The sequence below is a fragment of the Mustela putorius genome, unplaced genomic scaffold (genome assembly GCF_011764305.1).
Source record: "Mustela putorius furo isolate JIRA1106 unplaced genomic scaffold, ASM1176430v1.1 tig00003845_pilon_pilon_pilon, whole genome shotgun sequence".
Lineage (NCBI taxonomy): Eukaryota > Metazoa > Chordata > Mammalia > Carnivora > Mustelidae > Mustela > Mustela putorius.
In genome coordinates, this window is record NW_025421998.1 from 63971757 (window position 1) to 63998464 (window position 26708).

At 38.7% G+C, this 26708-nt stretch overlaps 1 long non-coding RNA gene across 1 annotated transcript; it reads left to right on the top strand.

Moving 5' to 3' along the window:
* The first annotated feature begins 3207 nt into the window (after nt 1-3207).
* LOC123394820 lies at nt 3208-20782 on the top strand. The gene is made up of 4 exons (XR_006609546.1): nt 3208-3418; nt 3596-3629; nt 16340-16423; nt 20646-20782. It is a non-coding gene; the product is annotated as an uncharacterized LOC123394820 (long non-coding RNA).
* The last annotated feature ends 5926 nt before the right edge of the window (nt 20783-26708 follow it).

Genomic DNA, 26708 nt, shown 5'->3' on the forward strand with positions numbered 1-26708 from the left:
TTAAATTTCATATATGAGTGAACTCATATGTTATTTGTCTTTCTCTGACTGATTTATTTCACTTAGCATAGCATACTCTAGCTCCATCCATGTTGTTGCAAATGGCAAGGTTTCATTCTTTTTATGGCTGAGTAATATTTCATTGTATGTATATACTACATCTTCTTTATTCATTCATCAGTGGATGGACATTTGGGCTCTTTCCATAGTTTGGCTATTGTTACAATGCTGCAATAAACATCGGGGTGCAGGTGCCCCTTCAGATCAACATTTTGTATCCTTTGGGTGAATACCTAGTAGTGTACTTCCTAGGTCATGGGGCAGCTCTATTTTTAACTCTTTGAGGAACCTCCATACTGTTTTCCAGAGTGGTTGTAGCAGTTCACATTCTTACCAACAGTGTAAGAGGGTTCCGCTTTCTCTACATCCTTGCCAACATCTGTTGTTTCCTGTTTTGTTAATTTTAGTCATCCTGACAGGTGTGAAGTGATGTCTCATTGTAGAGTTGGTTTGCATTTCCTTGATGATGCGTGCTGTTGAGCATCTTTTCACGTGTCTGTTGGCCATCTGGATGTCTTCTTTGGAAAAGTGTCTTTTCATGTCTTCTGCCTATTTCTTAACTGGATTATTTATTTTTGGGATGTTGAGCTCAGTAAGTTCTTTATAGATTTTTGGATAGTAGCCCTTTATCAGGTATGTCATTTGCAAGTGTCTTCTTCCATTCTGTAGGCTGCCTTTTAGTTTTGTTGATTATTTCCTTCACTGTGCAGAAGCTTTTTATCTTGATGAAGTCCCATTAGTTCATGCTTTTGTTTCCTTTGCCTCCTAAGACAGGTCTAATAAGAAGTTGCTGCAGCTAAGGTTGAAGAGGTTTCTGCCTGTGTTCTCCTCTAGGATTTTGATGGTTTCCTGTTTTACAATTATTCTTAAAATGGGTCAATGTCTTGTTTTTTAATTGCTGCTGAACAATGATAATTCATCCCTATGTCACTTCCTCTGTTCTATATGTCATTGATGCTTCCATTTAGCCCTCAGCAGTTCAAAAATTTAGTGTGCTTCCCCAGCACCTGAGCAGTCAAGCCCAGTCTCATGTCCCCATCAGGGCTGCTTGGTCTGTACTTCCCAAATAGTGAAGTCCTCACCTTTCTTAGGAATTACCTTCCAATCTGGCCAAAGTCTATGCAGATCCCATGCACTACTGCATCAACACAATTGGTTAGCTAATCCCTGCAACTGGCAAATCTTTGTCCTCTTCCTAGTGTTAGCCTGGTTATTTTCTACCATCATATAAAGCTATTTTAATTCTCTCCATGTCGCTGAAGTGATCCTTTGTAACTTTTGCTGCTACCAATCTTGAATAGCTATGAGCTACACATTTTTTTGGCTCATAGTGGGCATTTAATAAGCATTTGAATTAAATTACATTTTGCCATATTAATCTCGATCTCCTTCATGTGTGAAAGTATTGTCCTTTAAACTGTAGTAGAAGGTCTTTGAATTTAATAAATACTTGCCAAATTGAATTGACTGGCTCATAGGTTGGCTCATAATTTTAATATTTAAATACGTGCTCAGGCATAGTCTATCAAAAGTGGCCATTTAAACAGAAAGGAAATTTAAGCAAATATTTCTCTTCCACAGTTTATGTGAGAAGAGGAGAATTGATGTGATTCCTCTTTTTCCCTTTAAGGCACATGCTATTCTCTTAGGAGTCAGGATGCATTCTGTCTTATCTTTCAACAGTATTATTGAGCACATGCTCTGAAGCACACCACTGTGTGGGAAGACAGTTGAAAGAATGGTCTCTATTTTCTGGACTTCCGCATTCTCATTAATAACAGACTAATAGAACGATGCGAGACTTGCTCCAAAGTGGATGTTTTTGGCAGTATGCTAGAGGAATGCACAGGAAGGAATGATCAAGAGTAGATAACAATCAGAGAGAGGCTTGCAGGGAAGACAGACAATAGAGGTGAGCCTTGAATAAAGGGGGAGTAATGAGGGTTGATGTAAGACAGTTATTTTCCCTGTGTCTCAGGATCCCCTTCTATAAAATGAGGGGCTTGTGTAAGAATATTTTCTGGGGCTACTTTTAGGAATCCAAGTTAAGGAAGTGAGGAAATTGGGGTCATAGTGGAGGAGGGACAGTGACACAGCAAAATAAGTGACTGAGCAAGACAGAGCAGTGAAGTGGTAAGGGTTAGGAAAAATCTTTGGGTAGTGTTAGTCTTGAAGACATAGATAGCTGGCGCCAGGGATTCAGGATATTCCAGGCAAATAGAAGTAGTAGGTGGGGCTAAGGGTACAAAAATAATTATTCAAAGGGGCACATGCTCCCCGATGCTTATAGCAGCAATGTCTATAATAGCCAAACTATGGAAAGAGCCCAGATGTCCTTTGAGAGATGAATGGATAAAGAAAAGGTATATACACACACCCACATATATACACAATGGAATGTTAGTTCTCAAAAAGAATGAAATTCTGCCATGCCATTTGCAACAACATGGCTGGAACTAGAGTATATAATGCTAAGCAAAATGAGTCAGTCTGCAAAAGTCAGATACCATATGATCTCACTCATATGTGGAATTGAAGAAATAAAACAGATGAACATAGGGAAAGACAAGGAAAAATAAGATGAAAATAGGGAGGCAAACCATAAGAGACTCTTAACTCTAGGAAACAAACCAAGGGTTGCCAGAGGAGAGGTGGGCATAGTGATGGGGTAACTGTGTAATGGACATTAAGGAGGGCACTTGATGTGATGAGCACTGAGTATTATATGAACTGATGAATCACTAAATTCTACCCATGAAATTAATAATATACTATATGTTAACTAAATTGAATTTAAATAAAAATTTTAAAATGTAGATAAGGCTGTATGACTTCTCTTGGTTAGGTATACCTCATGACACCAAAATCCTGAGGGTCCTGAATCTTTGAGTTGTAGATAAATGTGTATGCTAAGGGGGAAAAAGAAAATTCTCCTGGTTAGATTGTAAAACTCATTTTGAAGAAAAGAGTAAAGTGAAATCACGCTAGTTACATTTCAAATGCTCAGCAGCCACATGTGACCAATGGTTACCATATTGGATTGTGCAAATGTAGAACATAGCCATTATTGCAGAGAATTCTATTGGACAATCTATGCTCTAGATTTCACAGTGAATTCATTCAAAGTTGCAGAGTGAGGTCAGAAAAGAAGAAAAACTTTCCCTCCACAAGCTATCTTTGGTTTTATGATACTTCATTCCCAGAACACCTCAGAAAATGCCACCAAATTATTTTGAAGTTAATTCATTCCAGTTCAAGTCAGTTTAAGCTAAAAAAGTCACACTCCATTTTTTTTTTTTTTCCTGTGAAGAGCAAAACTTTCCTTGTTCACATCTTCTCAGAAGAACTCTTTGAGCAGGTCTGAAAATAGAACCTGTTTAGAGCACACGGTCTTATTTGTTCTACCACTTACATCATTAGCACAGTTTGGAGATGGTAACATGCACATGGCCACTTGGTGTTGTTCAGATGTTGTTTCATTGTCCAGAACCCCTTTTTCATCTCTCCCTTTGTGTCTTCTGCCTTTTCTGTCTAGACTTTCTGGTGCCTTCCAAGGAACAGCATCCAAGGTCAGTCAGTGACTAAACAGTGAGTATACCCGTCCACAGGAAACACAGGCATGAGAATGTCAAGTTGGCATGGGGGAAACTTCCCACATGGACCTGGTTCATTATAACAAAAAATAGTAATGATTTTTAGGACCAAACTTCCTCTCCTTGTCACGTGACAATTTGGGAAAAGAGTTTCAAAACAGAATTAAATACTGGTTCTTCATGTCCGAAAGAAAGGGCCTTTTTGGGGATGAAACTTGGATCTACCAGGAGGTGAGGTGCAAGAGTAAATGGGTGAGGGAGCTGAAGATAGTCCTGAGAATCAGAGATGAAAGCAATAACAGGAGATGTGGCTTGCACTCATCCATCCCCCTCAGGTGGGTGCCATCTCCCGCTCTAGTCCCACCCTCAACGCATCTGCTGTTATTTCACAATGCAGGGGCACCTGTCTTTAGCCACAGAAAGCAAGACTTTCTGCCATGTTTCTTTTGGCTCATTACAGAACAGAGGAGAGAATGAGTCATGTGACTTGCTTTTCCTCTTCCCCGCCTTACCTTACTATAGACCCTTTGATCTTTAAGGTACTTCTCTCAATAATGTACTTACACAACAGTAACATTTTGTTCAATGGACTAAATAAGGCACCACATATACTAAGATAAAGAAGATGTGGTCTCTGCCCTTGCATTCAGAGACAGAGGGTTGTAAAGTATCTGTCCCAAATGTCACCACTTTCACCTCCCTTACCATAAGACTGAGCCAAGCATTAGAAATACCAAAGTATAAAAGGCAGGGAAGGTCCCTGCCCTTAGGAAGTCTGCATTCAACATTCTCCTGGTGAGCTCACCTGTCGTCTCAGAATCCTTCTCAACACAGTGCTCTGGGTAGTACCACTGACTCCTTAGATGAGTAGAGAAGAAACCCATTGTCTAAGCTATAATCTGGAAAGTGAGATAGATTCATGCATAAAACAATGTATTGCTGAGTGACTAAATACTAGAGCAGAAGTACACAGTATTAAGTTGTATGGGGATATAGAAATTAGGTGACTGAATTGTGCCCAGGGAAGTCAAGAAAATTCCTGAGAGGAAATATAGTTTTCCAGGACTTGAAGGAAGCATAGGAGTCTGTAAAGCAGATCAGAAGTGGTTGGTACAGGGGAGGGGAGGATTACAGGCACAGGGATGAGCCAGAGCAGAACCCAAGGCAGGAAAGGGCACAGGTGATGTTCAGGGAACACAGGATGAGAAACCAACATGTGGTCATGTTTGTGAGATACTGAGGTCAGGAGATCAGAAGAGGGGACATGTAGAGATAGGATTAAGTTCCATTGCCAAAGGTCATCTATTCCGTGTTGTGAACTTGGGAATTTATCCTGGTGGCAGCTAGGAGCCCAGGAGGCAAGAGGAACACTTTTAGTGGAGTGACCTGCTCAAACCTAAAAAGAGAAGTAGTAGAATTTCACACTTAAGAGAGCACAAACACTGAGCAAACAGCCTAGGTTTGAATCTGCATGTCAGTTAGTTCTTCTGTGCTCAGTTTTCTCATCTGTAAGATCAACATGATAATGGCATTCACCTCACTGTCAGAATTAAATGAGGTAATCTATGGGCACTGCTTAGAACACTGACTGGCATACAAAGCCCTCCATGTGGCTGTTTTCCATGCTTATCACACTGTTGGGACAAATTTGGAAGCTGGAGCACAGAAAGACAAAATAATTTACTCAGGATACAATGCTCTTTTGTGGTGGAGACTGCATACCTATCCATCACGCCAAACCACTTTGAACATGAGCCTTATCAAACATTCATCTCTCCCAATGGATCCTCGCAGATACATTTTTTTTTTGTTTATTTAGATGATGAAGAGGAAATTAATTCTTCTTAAAACTCTTTGTCATTTCTATTTCCCCCTTTTATCTTAAGATGCTCCAGCTGCTTCCCATATTGTGTTTTCCACTGTTGTTTTTTTTTAACATGTACTATTTCATTTTCCCAAAACACAGTGCAATTCATCATAATGTAAAAAAATAAATAAATAAACCTGAGCAGAAACACAAAGCACATTTTTCTCCAGGAAGTTTCCCTGTTCTCAAGCACAGGGAGAGAGAGGCCAGTGGCATCTTCAGCAAACATACGCATCAATAAATGACTTAATCATATCAATGTACAAAACTGGTCCAGCTCTGCTAGAATCTTTTGCTTGCAGGTGAGAGAGAAAGCACGTCTTTGAAGATGGGCCAAATCTGTCCAATCACTGCACCAGTCCAAGGCATTCATGTTTGCAGTGCTTCCCACATTTGCTAAACAAGCACACTGGTTATTAGACTGTTCTCAAGGAGGCAACTTCCTAGGTTACTATATATAATAAACAAAATCCTTTGCTCCAGAAATGATTGCTATAGTATCTGTGGTCAGAGCCACCACTTGGTGTTAAAATCAGGCTGTATCTGCCCATTCTCAGAGTGATGTGACTGATTAGGAGTGGGGGCTCTGTGATCAGGAACAAGAAAAGGAGTCAACATGGATGGGAGAGAAGAAAGTGATATTTTTAGCTGTGGGTCTTTGGGCCAGATAAATGTTGTAGAGGCTTAGTACATATAGCCCTTAGAACACTAGGTTTTTGCCTTTTGTGGGAGGAAACAGCCAAGGCTTATTTAAAAGAAACTGATGTAATGGGGTATCTGTTTGATATATTCTAGTATTTTCTAGAGGAAGAATTTTATGAGTGGAGTGCAGGCTATAAAACTCCATGGATCAGAGCAGGAGTAGGATTCTAGATCTATGTTTAGGTGAGGAGTCTCCATCAGCATCACTCTGCCTAGTGGTACTCAGCACCCAGAGTGTCCAAAATGCCCTCGCTGGCCAATGGCACAATTAGTCTAGCTGGTAGGCAGCGTCTCCCAAACAGCGGGTGGTATGAAGAGGTAAGGACATTAACCTAAGTGTCAATGCAGCCCAGCTCTGTAGCACTCACACCTGGGGCACATTAGAGTCTCTGGAAAATAAATATTTTTTTTCCTTTTCTTTTCTTTTTACATTTAAAATATAGAAGCGTAATATATACCTAGAAAAGTACAGAAATCCTAAGTGTATATCTTCATGAATATTTCAAAAGCCATCTCACCCGTACTTCACCTGAATCAGGATACAGACCATTGCCAGCACCTCAGAAGCCCCCTTGAGCCCTTTCCTAGTTAGTACCTGCTGGACCCATGAAGGAACTCACCATCACACTTGCCTCACCAGAGTTGTTTTGCCTGCTTCTGAACTTCATCTAAATGAGATTATGCAGTGTATACTCTTTTATGTCTGGGTCTTTCATCAGCATGATGTCTCTGACCTCATGTGGGATTTTGCTCTTTTTCACAGATGTATAATATGTATAATATGGTTGTATAATATGGCTATGTTATATGGTGTATGCTATATATGGTGTATAATATGGCTATGTTATATGGCACACAAACTTGTATCTCATATTTTCTTGTTAAATTATGTTATTTTGTATCTTGTTGAATTGAAATTTTCTGTATCATAAATGCCTCCTTCATCACTAACAATATTTCTTGCCTTAAAATTTGCATTGTCTGGTCTTAGTAAAACACTGCTAGCTTTTTAAAAATATATGTATCAGAGATTGTATGTGTTTTTCCTATCATTTTCAACATTTCTGTGTTCTTATGTTTAAGATGTATTCTTATAAGGTATATTCTTTCTACATATTTATATTTATGTAAATATGGATGATATATATGTAAGTTATATCTGTATTTTGTTTTTTTAATTTGGGCAATTTAGTCTATCTACATTTAATGCAATAACTGACATATTTGGATTTAAATATACCATCTCACCGTTAGTTTTCTATTTATCCTATTTTATTCTTGTTCTTTTTTTGCCTTCTTTTGTATCAATCTAGTATTTTTAAATGCATTTTTATTTCCATTAGTTGTACTGTAATTTATTTTTTATTCTTCTCTTAGTGGCTACCTATAATGCATGCTTGACCTAATAGAATCTATCTACAGTTAGTCCATTTACTAACTTCTTAGATAACACAAGGACTTGCAACACTTTGGACTATTTATACCTTTCCTACCTTTTTGCTATTGTTACCAATTCCTTTAGTTCTATATTTATTGTAATTGTCATTAGACATTATTTTTGTTACTAAAAAGGAATATTCATTTACATTATCCACATTCCTCCCATTTTAGTACTATTTCCTCCTACTTTTAATTGTTTCCACCTGGGATTATTTCTCTTCTGCCTGATAAACTCCCTTTACCATCTATCTATCTATCTATAAAGAGTCCTGCTGGAATGAATTTCCATAGTTTTGCTGGTCAAAAATCTTTATTTTACTTCATTTCTGAAAGATATTTTTGCTAGCTATAGAATTCCAAGTTGACAGGCATTTTCTTTCTATACTGTAAAAATGTCATTCTCTTATTCGGTGGGATCCATTGTTTCTATTCAACATTCAGATGTCAGTCTTATTGCTGCTTCCAGAAGCTTGTGTGTTCTTTATCTCTGGCGACAGCTTTTAGGATTTTCTCTTTGCTGTTATAAGGTGCCTAGGCATGCTTTCCTTTGTATTTACCTATTTAGGTTTATGGAGACTCTTAAATCTGTGGCTTTATATTTTTCATAAATTTCAGATTATCCCTGGACAGTTTTCCCTCACATATTTCTTCTGCTCCATTCTCTCTTCACATCTTAGGTCTTTATTGTAAAATAGAGGAATTTTTATCATGTGCCATTTGGGTCTTGCCCTTTTTAAATTTCCATTCTTTATTTTTGTAATCTAGGTATTTTCTACTGACTACCTTCCAGCTTCTTAATCCTCTTTTCTGGTTTGTCTGCTGTTACACTCATCTACTTAATTCTTAATTTTAGTATTGCCTTCTTTGTGGTTCTTCAGTTTTAATTATCTGTATATCTTAGTGCACTGAAGAAATAACCCATCTCTTCATCTGTTTCTTGAACTCATTCACTGTAGCTATTTTAAAATCCGTGTCTGATAACTTCAATATTGTGATCACCTATGGTCTGTTTCCCTTCCATGTTTTTGTTCCTCTTGCCTTGTAGTCATTTGGTCCAGTTTCCTGGCACATCTCTTAATTTGAATGCCAGACATTATCCATGAAAAATAATATGGGGTGCTGGAAGATTTTATCTTCCTCCAGGGTGGATTTAATATTCTTTTGGCAGACTGATAGAATAGACACAAATCACCTTAATGCAAGCAGCCATTGCCCTGATTTTAAGTTTTCAGGGGGCATGTGTACTTTCTTTTTGTCCTTACTTCTAGGGAATAGCTCTTGGAGTGTGTGGTAGGGAGGGTCTCAGCTAAAATCCTGGTATATTTATAATGGTCTCACCTCCTTAGCAGGCCCACCTCCACTTTTAGTATTTCCAGTGCCAGAAGACTGCTTGAATTCCTGTTTAGCCTTTTATAGCCTCTCAGCTTTTCACTTGGTTTCTGGATCTCTACCACTACCCTTGCACCCCCCCCCCCCCCGCCGCCCAAGCACTACTTAAGAAGCATTTTTTTTCATAGTACCTTTTAGAAGCATTCATGTAGTCTCTTAAGAGTTTTCAAATCTACCTCACATTGCTGTCTCCCTTCTGTTGCACAAAAAGATATGTTGGAGTCCTAACCCAGGTACCTGTGAATGTGACCTCATTTGTTAATGGGGTCTTTGCAGATGTCATTAGTTAAGACCACAATGGCTTAGGGAGGGCCATAAATAAGACCAGAGTCATTTTAAGAAGCAGAAAAGGAATGAAGACACAGACACATAGAAAGAAGGCCATGGGGTAATAAAGGCAGAGATTAGGCTTTTGTGTCTGTAAGCTGGGGAAGGACAAGGATGGTCAGCAACCACCAGAAACTGAAGGAAGGATCTAGAGCCTTCAGAGAGAGCTTGGCTCTATTAATACATTCACTATGGACTTTTGGCCACCATGCCTGAGAGAATACATTTCTGTTTTCAACCACCTCACTTGTGGTCATTTGTTATGGCAGCCCTAAGAAACTAATACTAATGTTGATTTATGTCCTATATATATTCTTGATTACATTTGTTTATTTGATTAAGAATTGGGAAGAAAAATGTTTATTTTTATTTCTTTGAACTCACTGATTTATGCTTGTATTATTATTGTTATTTATTATCATTTTCTCCTTACTGTCCTAGCTTTTTTTCTGACTCTATTCTTATAATCTTTAGAATTGAGTACTTAATGCTGCTAGGACACAAAAACTCCAGGGGTTGAACCTGAAAGATATGTCACATGTCAAAAGTCCAGTGAGAACTGGGCAGCCCTCCTCCACCCTGTAGTTTCGCCATCTGACTAGCTGCCTTTGTTACTGGAGGAGCAGAAGAGAGACAGGAGAACATAGTCTCCTAATGGCCTCAATCCTGGAGAAAACTTCATCCACTTGCAGTTCATTGGCCAAGAGTAGTTACAAAGCCTCAGTGTGACCACAGGTAGGATACGCAATGGAAGGGAGTATTTGGAAAACTGATTTAGTACTGTCTATGTCTGCCACAATCTTTTTGGTTATTATTCCCTTCAAAATTGTTCAACTGAATAAAGCTATTGATTTTCCTGTGAACATAGCTTAGGTACATCATATATTTTAGACTGTCTTCAGCTAGTATTCCCTTCAAATATGTATTTGTCTCCAATTATACATATATGAGATCATCTGCAATTGTCCCATAGATCTTGGATGTTCTTTTCTGGTTTTTTGTTTTGTTTTAATTTTTCCTCTGTACCTAAGTCTGGATAATTTGACCCATTTTTAGGTTCAGTGACCTTTTCCAGTCTCTGTGGAAAGCCTAGAATGTTGCCCAAGGTGTCTCCCTTCCAATGGGTCAGAACTCCAATGTCTCCTGGCCCCTGTGTAACCTCAGAAATCCCTGTTATTCCATCGCCCCCAGCAGCTACCCTCTGGTAGGCCACATGAATCTTGCTCAGTGCCTGCACAGTTTAAGATTCTGCCAAGGATGGAAGCCCCTGTGACTTCTGGGTGTCCTCAATAGCTGCTTTCTCTCAGGTGGCTTTCTCTCTAGTGGCCCAATCACCATTCCCTTACCCCAACCAGACTTGGTTCTACACGGTCCCCACTTCTACTTGGAAAATGCCCAGAGAAGAAATCCAAGATGGCACTAAACACCTACTTCTCTCCTCCAGCAATTGCATCCCCTGTGGGCTGCTACCCAACTCCTGAGGAGAGTCACAGGCGCCTACTTCATTCAGTTACATCCCTGCTTGCTGTCATACCAGCTGCTCTGTCGTCCTCAGAATCACAAATCTGTATCATGTATATTTTTAAATGTGATAGTCTCCTTTTCAGTATCTTCCAAAGAGTATAATTCAACTTTTCATTTTTTATGAAATGAAATGTTTCCTTAGGTTTTTTTGTCCCACTTTTCTTTCATTTTTATATTTTATATCTTGACATCAAATAATATAGCTATACATTTACAACTTTTTGAAGTGGATTGAGACCTATTTTTGGTTTGATAGATCAGTTTTAAGATAATTATTTTATAGGTCTATGAAAGTATTATATAACCCTTATAAAATTTAGTATTCATTGAATCATTTCAATTATACTATTCAAGACATCTACATCTTTATGTGATTTTGGTATATTTGATCACTCAAACACAAATAATATTGTGCTGTTTTATCACCATCATTGCATTTTCATTAATTTCTTTCTCTTTTTTCCTTTCAACTTTTGCTGTATATTTTTTATTTGCATATATTTTATTGTCCAAGCATGAATTGTTTTGTTAAAATAGGTACTTATCAAATATTGCTGCCATATTTAAAGTGAAGAACTGAACTATAAAGAAATAATTCTAATTTGCGCGATGGCACCCTTCATCAAATGACATTAATCATTTATGCTAATGTAACATTATTCTCAATTAATAAGGAAACCACATAGTGGACTTCTATTAAAAAAAGATAGGTCAATGTAATTTATTTTAATATGAATCACTGGGTGCCTACTATGTGCCTGATTTTTCTTCCCTGAATGAATGGTACTTCAGGTCACAGGAAATATTTGACCAGCTCTGGTCAAACAAATTTACTGAGCACACTTTATTATCTTAACCAGTTTTTCCTTTGCAAAGGTAGAAATTGTATTTTCTTTCTTTCTATATAGCTTACATTTAAGTCACATTCATGAAAGCTGACTCAACAGCAATTTCACTCTTAAAATAGCAGTTTCTCTTGGGGTACCTGGGTGGTTCAGCGGGTTAAAGCCTCTGCCTTCACCGCAGGTCATGGCCTCAGGGTTTTGGGATCGAGCCCTGCATCAGGCTCTCTGCTCACGGGAAGCCTGCTTCCCCCTTTCTCTTCTGCCTGCCTCTCTGCCTTCTTGTGCTCCCTCTGTCAAAACAAAACAAAACAAAACAAACAAACAAACAAAAAAACCCAGAAGTTTCTCCACTTGCTCACTGTCCACTAGCAATAACAATTGCTGTAGATGAGGCTATAAGCTACTAACACAATAGCCATACTCCTAATTTTCTTTACTAATAGTATTTTAATACTATTTCAATACTATTTCTTTACTAATAGAATTTTAATACTATCTAGTGCCAACTAGATATTGCTAAAAATTGCTTCTTGGATTCCCTTGCAATAAGAGGTGATTGTGTTGCTTTATATATTTTGATGTTTTGTTATAGGTTGAATAAAAGTTTATGCCTTTCATCTTAATTTTATATTTTCACCCTAAGTTATAACTTCTATTAATATAGAACAATCTTCCTTATTCAATTTTAATAATTTTTGCTTTGGTTTCAAAATGATTTGAAATAAATTTTGCCATTTCAATTTTTTGTTTTTTATTTTTGCCAGATAAACCATTTTCTTTTAAACTTCAAGTCATTTTGTTTTAGAACTGTTATTTTAGGCAGTGTATAGCTCAATTTTATTTTTTAAAACAATATGAGTGCCTTTGTCTTTTGACAGTTGTATTCAGTCATTTAAGTTCCTGTCATAACTGGCATGTTTGAGCTAACATTGTCTTACAACATGCTCTGAGTTCTTGTTTAATGCCTATGTAATGCTACTTAGTCTACTTTTGTTATTAAGGTTTAGCATTTATTTTCAGTAAGTGGTGGGGTTTTATTTGCTTTTATTTTCTGTAGTGACTTGTAAGGTACACATCCACTTAAAAGATCTACCAGTGGTTATCTTTAAGTTACAAAAAAACACAAAACTTTTTATAGTAGACATTAACAGAGGTGGTAGGATGCTACCCAATTTACATTTCTTTTTCTGTGTGTATTTTCCTTATACAGTCACCTAGTGCAGAGGTTATCAACTGGAACAATTTTGCTCCCCTGAAGATAGTTGCCAATGTCTGGAGACATTACGGTCCTCAGAACCTGGGGAGAGAGGGTGCTAAGGGCATTCCATGAGTAGAGGCCAGGCACCCTGCAGAATATCCTGCAATGAAGCGGGCACTCCCCCACAACGAAGAATTATCCAGCCCCAAATATCCATGGTGCAGAAGTTGAGAAACGCTGATCTAGTTAAGCCTTTTTATCTCGCATATGAGGAGTTTGAGACTCACAGATGTGCAGCATCCTGTCCAAATTCAGTTAGCTAGTTAGGTGCCAGAATGAAGACAATAATCCAACACTCTAGCCTTTTCTGCTGCAACACCCTACCTCTTTAACAGATGCTTATTTAATACAAGCCACTCCCTGTATATGTCGCAGAAGTGTGTAGAAGATAAAAGATGACAGCAATAGCTTCTTTCATAGTAAATCTGAGACTGTTTCTGCTTATGCAGCTTTTTGGCTGAATAAGATCAAGTAAAACATGGTTGGTACTGCAAAGTTTTAGTGAGTTAGAACAGCCATGTGATCAGGGAGCACTTTTGGTTTTCTGCAAAGTATTAAATGTAAAATACACAGAATGTGAGAGAAGGAAGTTTACTTAGAGGTCATCCCATTCCACCTCTCATCCATCATGGTCCTCTAGACTGACTCTGCTTGGACAATTTCAGGGAAGGAAAGCTTAAGACACTCAGATGCAGGTTATAATGGTGATTACTCTAAATGCAAGGCAGAATAGAAATTACAACTGTGATTACAGTGACCATAAGGTAACAATTGAATTTATGTTCATAAATCAGTCAGGAGAGAGTTTGTCAAACAGAACAATGTGGGTGTTGTTGCAAAAGAGATTCTAAGAGGGTTTTGAGAAAGGTACGAGTTTAGGAAGTACTCTAAGATGACAGGGATACAATCACACTTTCCAGGTCCTAAAAGGAGTCTCTGCCTTTGTCCTTGGAGGACAACCCACCCTGAGTTCCTGGATCAGAATGATTATTTCTTCAGGGAAAACTGTAGGGAGAATTTCAAGATTTAGGTGTGATGGCTGACTTAACTCCTGAGGTGATCACTGGCTACAAGAGGGAGGAAAATCCAAACGATTTCTGGGAAGGACTCATACTGATAAGATCTCTAGAATATGGTCTGTCACCTATGTGGCAAAAGAAGAGAAGTAGAAAAAAACTCTACTTGGATCAATGTTTTGATTGTGGACAGATAAAGAAATCACTAACAATTAAAATAAAAATGTGAATTCTGGTTTTAAAAACTATTCATTTACAAAAGTGGACTTTTTTCTAGAATTAAATATTATATTTTATTCCCACACTCCAACCTGACCTCCTCCCCACTTCCCCTTAGTCCTCCCCCAACTCAATTAATGGTACTACTATCTACCCAGGTGTGTAAGCTTATAATTACCTTTGAGGTTAGTCTTGATTCCTTGCTCCTCTACATCCTCCACAATGAATCCAATACCATAGTATATGGATTCTATCTCCTAAAATCATCTCAACTGCAGACACTTGAAACATCTTCACTACCATGATTGAGATACAGGCTACCATAGTCTCTTATTTAGAAAACTGCTGTGATTTGTCTGATTGCCCAACTTTGACCCCTTATCCTCTACTCTCCGCATAGCAGCTCAAGAGATGGTTCTTTGTTTTAAACAGAAATCAAATGATGCCACAATCTTCTTCCTGGATATGGCCAAATGTTCCACTGAGAGCTTTATATAATAATGATGATAATAATAATGATAACAAAGTAATAATGCCTTTAATTTAGGTACTATTGTTAGTTGGTCCAAAAATGATACTATGATGTAGTTCTTATACTGTGAATGAATATGTTCAACAAGGGGAAGGAACTTGTCCAAGATCACAAAATTAGGGAATGCCTGAACTGCGATGCAGGTCTGTTTGATTTCAAGATTATACTGGCTGCTCCTGCTCTGCTCTGGGGAAAAGGCAAGTCCTCTTGCTTCTTCCTTGCCAGGAAATGTTCTTTTGTATTTCCATAGCTGACTCTTCCATAAGCACAAGGGAGAATTTCTACTTCTTATGTTTTAACACTGGGACTGTAAACTGGCTGTTGCTAAATTTTTAGGAGTTCCACATTATTATGTAAAAAAATAACAGAAGGAACAAAAAAAATAATTATGGCATTTCTGAAGCTAAGCTTCAATGATTCTTTTCTTACAATGAAACATAATTTTAATTTTTCTCAAACAAATGGGCTTTAACAAAGAATATCAGCCTAATAATGAAAAAGTGAATTTTAAAATGCTTCAGTTTATTTTTCAAGTGAACTTGGGACATTATTATCAAGAAAATTTAGTTTTGAATGGTATTTTGCATTTCACATTTGGTTAAATTCAATGCAAGTAGAGGAGGAGGACAGGCTTTGGAGAAAAGGAAGCTGTTGTTCAATGGTAGACCAGATTTGAGCCAAAAACCCATGTTTATCACCTGCTGATGTAGGAAAAAATATAAGCTAACTGCTCTCTCTAAATATCAGTTAGAAACCCTGAATAGTGGACACTAACTCCTACTTCCAAAAGTTACTTGGCGATTAAGTGGGATGACATATTCTAAATTATGTACCATTGTACCATGCCCAGGCCATAAAAAGATTTCAAAAGAATGGTTGTATCTGAAATGTAATAGATGCACAAGCAATGCAGCTTTATAGAGAGTGGAGGTGGTCATAGTAAATGTGTGTTATAGGAAAGATTTCATGGAGTAAGTTACATTTAAATTGGCATTTGAAGAACGGTTGAAATTTCAACAGGTGGAGTTCAGTGATGACAAAATTCCAGTACAGAACGTGTATTAAAAAATGGCCAGAAAGTGTAGTGATTCAGGAATCACTAGTGGTGAGGATTGGTTCGGTATAAAAGGTTAGTGGAAGCAGAGGTGAAGAATTAATACTATGATTAGATTGGTAGATTCCATTTCAACCAAATCTCAAAACACTATCCACTATGAGATGCAATATTCTTTCCTGCTCCATCCAGAAAAGAAAAAACCCAGCTAACTAAACAGCAACACAAAATATTGACTTTATTTTATTGATGCAGCTCTCTTAGATTTGGACATCATGTTATTCTCCTGCAGAAGTAGGAACGACAATGAAAAAGCAGAAGCTGGTTTGAGAATGCCTCAAGGCCCACCACTTTCAGCATCCCAGGTCATGTGTGCATTCGGTACAATATTGTCCTCCGTGCCCCCAGGAGGTCTAAGAAAGAGGTGTTCTTCACAGAGTGCTCCGCTGTGGTCTCAGGGGCCTCCTCCACGCTGCCGGCATCCCGTTTACAAATTCTGCTGTGTGTTCACAGGCAGCAGCAAGCGTATCACTCCCACCACACGGCTGCCCGAGATGTTAAGACACAAACTGATTCCAGAGATGTGAAATTGTGGGGGTAAGTGTGCTTTTCAGAAAACCTTTGCAAGTTGGTGGCTGTGAAAGCCCTGAGAATATATTCTACCTCACGTCTGTACTTTAATCTGTAGCCAATCAGGAAGCTTGGAATGCTTTTGAATCAGATGGGCTTTGGGGTGATTCATTCCAGCAGCAGGGTATGGGGGGCGGGGTGCAAGAGTGGGGAGCTCCAAGGTCTGTGGGTTGGTTAGAGATGGATACATTCTCGACCAAATGAACAGCTGAGACCATGGAAAGAAGATAGGAGAACCTTCCATGGGAATGCCCCTCTCTTGAGCAAGTTCATACAATTTCCCATTGTGCTTTATGCATAAAGTTGGGTCTTTTAAGTTAAATTGTGTTTTTCAGCAGTCTTATGCATAGGCCCTGAAATAAGACTGGGGAGATTTATTAAAGAAATTTGGGAAGCAGTAGTTATCCAGACTGACAACAAATGGTTTCCACTTTTTGATTCTTTAGTGCCCCCTAGGCCCTGAGCTAGTATAGAATGTGCAAAGATGGATCTGACTCAATCCCCACCCTTGAGGAGCCCAGTCGTATGGGGAAGACAGAGAGAACAAGGTTAGAGTACCCCTGGGTGTATTCGGCACAGGGGACGATGGTCACATGGAGGACAGAGCATCAAACGCTTCTAGAGTTGGGGGTGGTGTAGAGGAAGCAATAGAGCTCTTGATGATCAAGATACACAAAAGCAGAAACAAGGATAAGACTTAGTGGGGTTTTCTGTTCAGAATTCAAATCTCTTTTTTTAAATTTAATTTTATTTATTTCAGTGTTCCAAAATTCGTTGTTTATGCACCACACCCAGTGCTCCATGCAATATGTGCCCTCCATAATACCCACCACCAGGTTCACCCAACCCCCTATCCCCCCCCTCCAAAACCCTCAGTTTGTTTCTCAGAGTCCATAGTTTTTCATCATTTGTCTCCCCCTCTGATTTCCCCCAACTCCCTTCTTCTCTCCATCTCCTCATGTCCTCTGTGTCATTCCTTAAATAAGCAAAACCATATGATAACTGACTCTCTCTGCTTGACTTACTTCACTCAGCATAATCTCCTCCAGTCCCATCCATGTTGACACAAAAGATGGGTATTCATCCTTTCTGATGGAGACATAATACTCCATAGTATATATGGACCATATCTTCTTTATCCATTCATATGTGGAAGGGCATCTTGGTTCTTTCCACAATTGGTGACTGTGGCCATTGCCGCTATGAACATTGGGATACAGATGGCCCTTCCTTTCACTACATCACTGCTGGGGTAAATACCCAGTAGTGCAGCTGGAGTTTCATAGGGTAGCTTTATTTTTAATTTCTTAAGGAATCTCCACACTGTTTTCCAAAGTGGCTGCACCAACTTGCATTCCCACCAATAGTGTAAGAGGGTTCCCCTTTCTCCACATCCTCTCCAACACTTGTTGTTTCCTGTCCTGTTAATTTTGGCCACTCTCACTGGTGTAAGGTGGTATCTCAATGTGAATTTGATTTGAATCTCCATGATGGCTAATGATGATGAACATTTTTTCATGTGTCTGTTAGCCATTTGTATGTCTTCTTTGGAGAAGTGTCTGTTCATGTCTTCTGCCCATTTTTTAACATGATTATCTGTTTTGTGTGTGTCGAGTTTGAGAAGTTCTTTATAGATCTTGGATATCAGCCCTTTGTCTGTACTGTCATTTGTGAATATCTTCTCCCATTCCGTGGGTCGCCTCTTCATTTTGTTGACTGTTTCCTTTGCTGTGCAGAAGCTTTTGATCTTGATGAAGTCCCAAAAGTTCACGTTCACTTTTGTTTCCTTTGCCTTTGGAGACATATCTTGAAAGAAGTTGCCGTGGCCGATGTTGAAGATGTTACTGCCTATGTTCTCCTCTAGGATTTAAATCTCTTTCAGTGGTTCACTTTCTTCCTCGGTTACTTCAGGGCAGGGTATGCATAGAGGTTCCTAGGTCAGGAAGTCCTGGAGACAAGGAAAACCCTCACATCATTTGTATGCCCCATCTCCCTGGAAGGGTCCAGAAAGTATCAGAAATACAACATGGGCTTGGACAGTGTTTCTCCCCGCCTCTGAAGTATGAACTTAGTTGGAGACCTCTCTTCACCGGCATGCCACCGCTCCAGGAATGTGCACTCCTTAGAGAGGAAGAACATCCAAGTTGTTCTTTTTACAAGCTGATGTGTTTTTGCCTTGTGGGAAAAATTTTACCTCTTGTGAATTTACTGTCTTAGTGTGGAAGTGGATTGAATTTTCTGCTAGATCAACATGTGTGACTTGCACCCAGAAAAATTTCCAGGGAGGGAATGTGGCAATGGATGTAGGTTCTGCTGCCTTGAGTCATGTGAATGATTGGTGTGGTTCTCTGCAGGGTTTATCTCCCTGAAGAAAACCCCAGATTGGACGTAAAGATGCTGCTTGAGGCTAATCTTCTGTCAATTACTGAGAATAGCTCTGCAAATATATACATATATATATATGATGCTAAAATAGGGAGTATGAAAATTGAGAATAAAATTTGCCTAAATTCAGCATGCTGCTGATGCCTAGATATTGGTGAAAGAAATAAATCTCTTCGGTGAAGTTATTATCCATATGTTTATGATATTTTAGATTTAATCTTCTATTTTTAATGCTGAAGAGGTTTTCTAGCTAGGGTAAATCCAACTGTGGTCATGAACAAATGGCAGAATACAAAATGGCTCAAAGCAAAATGACTAGAGAAGTCTATTTCTTACTCACATGAAGTTCAAAATGAGTGTTTGTAATGGGCAAGCAGCAATCAGTGACCCAGGTTCTCTCTTGGTCTTTCAAAATTTACTGTGCTCACTTATAAGAAGCTAACAAGCAGACAAAGACATCAGGGATAATGCATGGATGGTTTCCAGGGGACAGGATTGAAAATAACCCATGTCACTCCTCACATTTCAAAGGTGAGAACTTAGTCACCTGCATACACTTGACTGCAGGGGAGCTTGTGAGAGGTAGACTAGTTGCATGTTTAAGAAGTAGAGGAAATAGGTGATAGGTTAACACTTAGCCAGTCTGCAATGGTTTGCCCTTCTGTTCAGCAAAGATGGTATCCGTCCCTCCATTCTTCCCACAGAGAAAATACACTCAGCCTCCTCATCAAGGGAGGGAACTAAAGTTCCACACCATCACCACATCCAACTTTGATCTCTGTGTGGTGTACAATCCTCTCCATGGGTCTAGATGACCCAGTGGAACAGTTACTCTATGAATAAGCCATTTGAACTTGGCATAGTCCACAAGAAACACTGGAATGTGGGAAGGGTAACAGTGAAACTCCCATCCCAAAGAAGAAGACCCTTGTCTTGCAACAGCCCATAGTAATGATGGAATACTGCTGGGCAGGCACTGTGAAGATCGCCTAATTTGGAAGTTTCTCACTGAAGCCCCGATTCTGCTCTATAGAAGGAACAGCATGGATCCTGGTGCCTTCCTCAGGGAGGTCTTTCTGACATACTTTGCTCTTCTACTTCAAAGTGAGCCTTGGAGAGCAGGCCTTCCTTGAGGGATATAGGGCTTTCAGAGCCCATTTTCTGCTTGTGTATGGTTGATTGCTCAAAGAGTGTTTCAAGGGTTAAACTGTCAAAGAAGGTCTTAAGCCCAGAATCATGGTTTCTTTGACAACATAAGTCCCACAAAAACTGTGTGGGCTTTTGATCTGTTTGCTTCAGTAGATCTCATGTATCAATAATTATACCCAAATCTTTTCTTAGACTAATTTTAAAATCAGCTTTGTTTCCTTATCTCTCTTTCTCCTCCTTTCTCTTCCTCTCTCCTGTCTCTCTTTCTATAATGTTAATAATAGCCATATTGAGCTATCTAAAACAATATGTTTGGGGGAAAATGTAATATGCTTAATCTGTTTACTATAGAACTTGGTCATTCTGTGCTGTTACCTCTGGACACTTGATGTTACTGGACAGCTGGACTCTCAATGTCACCACTACTGTGAATAATCTCTTACCTAGTATTTTAGTGTCTTTAGATCAGAAGCCCTGATTGGGTTAAACTCCTTTCTACCTCTCAGGGAGTATGGAAAAGAAACCACTGGTCTCAGTGGTTTCCTATGTATTGAGAAGTAAACTTCTGTCTTACCAGAAGTTTTTATGAGCCCAAGTACCATATGTACCCTCCTCTTTTTCAAAACCAATGTTCTCATGTAACTATTCTCCTTAGGGAAGAAAATGCACCCAGAAGTTCCCCACAAGGAGACACCTCATGTTACATCAGTCTGCCTGTTCTAGGCCTGGGATTTCCACGTTATACTCTTTTTTCTTTCACTGTTAATCTACAGCTATAAATGAAATTGGAAAATTCACCATCAAGAACCCATAGAGGGAGAAAGAAATGAAATAAAATGGAATTTAGATAAAATAAATAAAAATATGTTTTTGAGAATAAGAGGAGGGGATTTCTAGTGGACGCTGTGCCTCTAGGGAAGAGATTATGGAGCTGTAGCTGACTAGGATGGCTGTTTCTTATATCTACCTTCTCTCCTGAGAGACAGAAGCCCCTGGTGGTCCTGCTTGTATAGTACCATGGTACTTTTCTATGAAATTTTGCTGGTAATTATAAGGACATCATCTGGGTTCCATCCATATCCCTCTCCAGCTAAAGTGTGAGGAGTGTCCTTGATAATTATAATCAATAATTACAGTCAACACCATGACCTCCTCTTATATCTATTTCCTTAGTGCTTGAAGAACCTCAAATGGCCATGTTCCAATTCAGTGTAATCATTGCTGAGTCTCCTGATGAGAAGCATGACTCCTTTGTGATTCTATGTATGCAGTAGACCGATTGGTTTGTGTGTTAGTAGAATGGTAAACCTCTCCATAAATAAACTGTGGTGTCCATCTGCAGAGGAGAAGTAACCCTGAGGCAAAACATACTAGTCCCTGTCAGGTAAAAGTGTACTGCTCTGGTTATTTGTCCTGTCAGTTTAATAATTATATACCAGGTACTGGAACTATCTCCCTTGTGCCAATTCTCAGCTGTCATTGAGCCACTCCATGTGATCAACCTTGTAATAATCCCCTCTTTCATAGACCAGTGTAAGTTCTACATTTTTAACTGGAGACACCTGGCGATGGGAGGGGCGTCACCACCCCTGTGAGTTTTCAGACTGAATGTGGCACTAACTCTAAATCACACAGGGGCGCAGTATTGTGCTTTTTGTTAGTTTGTTCGATTGTTTACTTATTTAACACAAAGGAAGTGCGCCAGGGTTCCTCTTTTGTCCTTCCTGCCACAATAGCTTCACTCAAGGATCTGGGAATCAATGCAGGAATTCTGCTTGTGGCTCAAGAGTTTATTTCCATCTCTGCACTCAGGAACAAGAAGTACATCACAGATTAGATTGGGTCTCACTTTGCCTACCAGGGAGGTGGTCTAGAGTCATAACTCTTAATTACTTGATTTTCATAGTCTCCCCCACATTTCCTTGAGAAAATCTAGAATATATATTCTTATGTTTTAATTTTAATTTTAATTTTTTAAATAATCATGGTTCTAGTATGCCTTCTCAACGGTAAACTCTCAGCTCCATTTAAGGAGCTGTAGGTCTAAGAATGGATGAGTAGTTGTTATTAATTATGTGGATTAGCCACTGTGGAAAACAGTATGGAAGGTCCTCAAAAGTTAAAAACATAAATACTATATAATCCAATAATTCCACTACTGGGCATTTTTCCCAAAGAAAATGAAAACACTAATTTGGAAAGATACAAGCTTCAACCTGATTCTACCATTGACTCCCTTCCTCCTATAAGTATCCTCACAGAAAATCTTTATAGATATTTCTTATCTTTGTCTATCAAAATCAGCAGTCATTAATGTTCTTAGCAGTTTTCTATGGAAATTTTCCATAGAAAGTAACAAGGAAAGAATTCCACAGTGAACACAGATATACCCCCTACCTAGATTCTATCATTAACAATTATCATATGTAAACACATATCATCACATATCTGTTTCTTATCCCTCTTGCTTTAATCTATAATGCTTTTATGCATTCAAGTAAGTTGCAGATTTGATACAAACACTTGCCCCTAAATAGTTCAGCATACACATGAGTTCTGACAAATACATAAACTTGTAAATCCCAACCTATGTATATAGAGAACTTGAGTCTTTCATATGCAAGTTTTCAGTTTCTAAGCTTAATTTTCTAATGACCTCTGGAGTATGTTGAGTTATTAATTTACTTATGACCTGGGGACAGTGAAAAGTTGGCATGGATTGGCATATGAGAAGAATGGATTTCCTTTTATTTAGCTACTTACTCAGGCCAGGGGAGCCCATCACTAAGCAGAGGGTCTGGTTCAGCAGTCAAAGGAAGGTCAGATTTTGTATATGAAGTAAGATTTTGATAGGTTATCATTTGTTCTGCCATCTTATTCCTGTTTTGGGGTTTGTTTGTTTGTTTGTTTTTTCTGTTTCCTGTCTTACTGTGGGTTACTTGAAATTTCTCTTGAATTCTATTTTAACTATAGTTCATTTTCATGCATCTTTGTATAAAATCTTTGTTATTTCTCTAGATATTATATTAAATATACATAACTTATCAACAGTCTACTACTGTGTACACTTTGCTGGCTCATATAAATGGTGGAAGCCTTACCTTATATTAAGTTCCTTTATCCTTTCCCATTTGCTTTAAATATTTCCTCTACATATACTGACAATTGAACAAGGCTGTAATTTTTGCTTCAAACATCACACACTATTTAGAAAATTCAAGAGGAGAAGAAAGTATGTGATACCTACCCATATTTACTTTTTTTCTTGTTCTTTCGTCCTTCTTGATGTTCCTAAATTTGTTCTTTTACATTTCCCGTCTGTTTCAAGAACTCTCCTTAGCCATTTTCCCAGGGTAAGTCTGCAGGTGACATATTCTCTTGGTTTTCCTTCATCTGAGAATGTCTTGATTTCTCCTTCAAGCTTGGAGGATGTTTTTTCTTGCTGGTTATAGAATTTGGACTTGGTAGCTCTTTCCTTTCAGGACCTCAACAAATTATGGTGCCTCTTCCTCCTGATTATTTCCAAAGACATCTGCTATCCATTCAATTATTTCTCTCCTATAGGTAGGGCATCACTTCTCTCTTACTATTTTCAAGATATTTTGTCTTTGGTTTTTAGAAGCTTGACTCTACTGGGTCTTAGCATTTCTTTGAATTTATCCTATTGGGGTTCCATAATTTTCTGGAACCTAGGTTTATGTATTTTGCCAAATTTGGTGATTTTTACTTATGATTTCTTTGAATTTTTTTCAGCACTGCCCTCTTTCTCCTCTGCTTCTGAGACTCTCGTGACACAAATATTAGATCTTTTGTTATATCCAAAGACTATTCCTTTTATTTCAGTGTATTTTCTTTCTGTTATTCAGACTGGGTGATTTCTATTGTTCTACCTTACAGTTCATTTATTCTTCCCTCCATCCTTTTTATTCTACCATCAAGCCCATCCACTGAGTTTTTCCTTTTGGTTATTGTATTTTTTAGTTGTAAATTTCCCATTTGGTTCTTCTTTATGTCTTCCATTTATTGGCTGAGATTATTTTTCTCTGTTTCATTTGTTCCAGGTCTGTTTATAATTACTTACTAAAACACTTTTTTTGATGGTTGCTTGAAAATCTTTGTCAGATAGATAATTCTAACATCTGTGAGATCTTGGTGTTATGTGTTGATTGTCCTTTTTCATTCAAATTGAGATTTTTCCTGTTTTTAGTGTGACAAGTGATTTCTGATTGTATCTTGGGCATGTTGGGCATTATGTTAAGAGACTCTGTATCTTATTTTTATTATTAAATCTTCTAGTTTCAGCATGCCTTCTCTGACACCAGACTGTTGGAGGGAGGGAGTCCCCCCTTTGTTACTGCCTTATCCAATCTTCATTCGACTGTGATATAAATGAGAAATTTTTATTGTGTTAGGACACTAAGATTGAGGTTGTTACAACAGCTAGTATTAACTAATCTAATTTTTTAGAAAAAGTTTATTTGTTTATCCGATCTATACAGGTCACTGACTCATTTCTCATTTTTTTTTTTCATTAATGGGCACAATATAGCATGTGGGTAGGAGATGTGGGGTTGTGAGTGGGGAAATTTGGAGAGAGGGAACAGCAGCTTCTATCTGTGCTTACTCAGGGGTATTAAGTAAATTAGCATTTCTTTATGGTGCCATAAAGCTCAGTGTGATGGTTTTTCCCAACCACAACCACCCCTGCTTCTACATCCAAGAAGAAAGTAATCTCCAGTTGTGCACTAGTGAACATTTTCCTTCTGGAATATTCTTCCATCCTTGGGCTCAGGGCAGCAGTTCTCATGGTCTGAAGAGAGAATGGTATACCCTACATTGAAGAATGTTCTCTTCTCTGTAGGATCCAGCCTGCTGTTTGTAATAAACTCTGAAATGTGTGTCTAGCAGATGCTGTTGAGACAGGAAACATGTCATGAAGTACAAGCGTACGGCTGTGGCCCGATGGAGCAGGTGAGAGTGTTCAGTGACACAATCTGCTTCCCTCTTTCACATCAGCACTCAGATCCTGGTTTCAGGAGAAGCCACCAGAGCCTTCTCTTCTCCAGACTGGATTTTCCTCTTATTCCTGGCTAAAGGGAGAGAGTACGGTGACTGCCTCTACCCCCTCTACGAACTCTGCTGTCCGGCTCTGAGGGAGGGCCCTGTGCTTCATTCATGTCAAGTGACATTAGGTAGGTGAGAGCCTTTCATAACCTGTAACTCTCAAGTATGCATGGTGTGAGGCAACAAGGCATTGGAGTTTTTGAAGTCAGACCCACTTCTTTCTCAAATCCTGTCTCCACTGCCTTCTAGCTAGGAAATATTGGGACTATTCCTTGACTTCTCTGATCTTTCAGTTTTCTCCTCTCTAAAAGGGAGCCTCTAAAACCTATTCCTAGGGTGGGATTAAGAGAAATCACATGTGAAGCCCTTAGCTCTGTGTCTGGCACATAGTTATGGCTCAAAAAATGTTAGTTCTCCTTCTCTTCTCCCTTTTCTACCCACACAATGTCCTCCAGGTGCTGTACAGAGACCATTCTTTCCTGTACCCCTGCCTGTCTCAGTACATTTCTGGATATCCGGAAAGAGACTTCTTCAGTTATGATTACATAAACTCCACAGAGTAACCGGCTACTTTACTGAAGTAAAGTAAACCCCTTGAATCATGTTCCAGTCCTTCTCCACCACAGACTCCACTGCATCGAGAAAGAAGGAAGGCGGTAGAACAGACAAGGCACTAGACTAGGTGTCAGAAGACCGGCATGAAGATCTCCTTTCCAGCTGTGGCAGTATTGACTAAATTAGAAATGTCTCCAGATCTCAGTTTACTTATATAGAAAATGGCAGTAAGAACATCCATAGACAACTTTGTGAAATGTAAGACTTAGTACACATATGAGGTATTTTGGTAAGGATACTCTTTTGTTTTTTTGCTTGTCCAGTTTTTCTGTATGTCCAGGTATCTGTACCATATGCATCTTTCCCAGATCATGGGAGACCTGTGTCCTGTATACAAGGGCCATGCTTTGGCTAGAGCAACCATGAATGCCCCTGGACTTACATCATCTTTCTTTGCTCATGTCAAGAATCTTTGGGGGACGCCTAATTGGCTCAGTCGGTTAAGCATCTGCCTCCGACTCAGGTCATGATCCCAGGGTCCTGGGATCGAATCCCTCATTGGGCTCTTTGCTCAATGGGGAACCTGTTTCTCCCTCTGCCTACAGCTCCCTCTGCTTGTACATGCTCACTCTCTCTTTCCCTCACAAATAAATAAATAAAATCTTAAAAAAAAAAAATCTTTGGCTTTAAAAAAAAAAAAAAAAAAAGCAAATTTTCTTTCCCTGTATGCTACTTTAAAACACCTCTATCAGGGAGAGCAGAGGGAGAATGTTCTATCTTTCCACGATTTTATGTTTTGTATACTTGTTTCAATTCAACCACAGATCCCAACATGAGTTGTACATCTTTGTTAAAATTTACCACTCTCTCCCCCTAAGTCAGTGCTGGCCATTTTACAAATAGGAGAGTTTAAAAGTTAACACAGCCAGCGGATGTGAAATACACATAAGGATAATGTGTATGAGATATTGTCACCAGGGGAGTCATCTGTTTGAATTTTCTGACTTTACTTAAAGAGCCTAACCACCTTGATATTTGTTTAAACTTGAATTCAATTCCGTGAAGGTGTAACGTTCCTGTTGTCCCCATTCTATGTTAA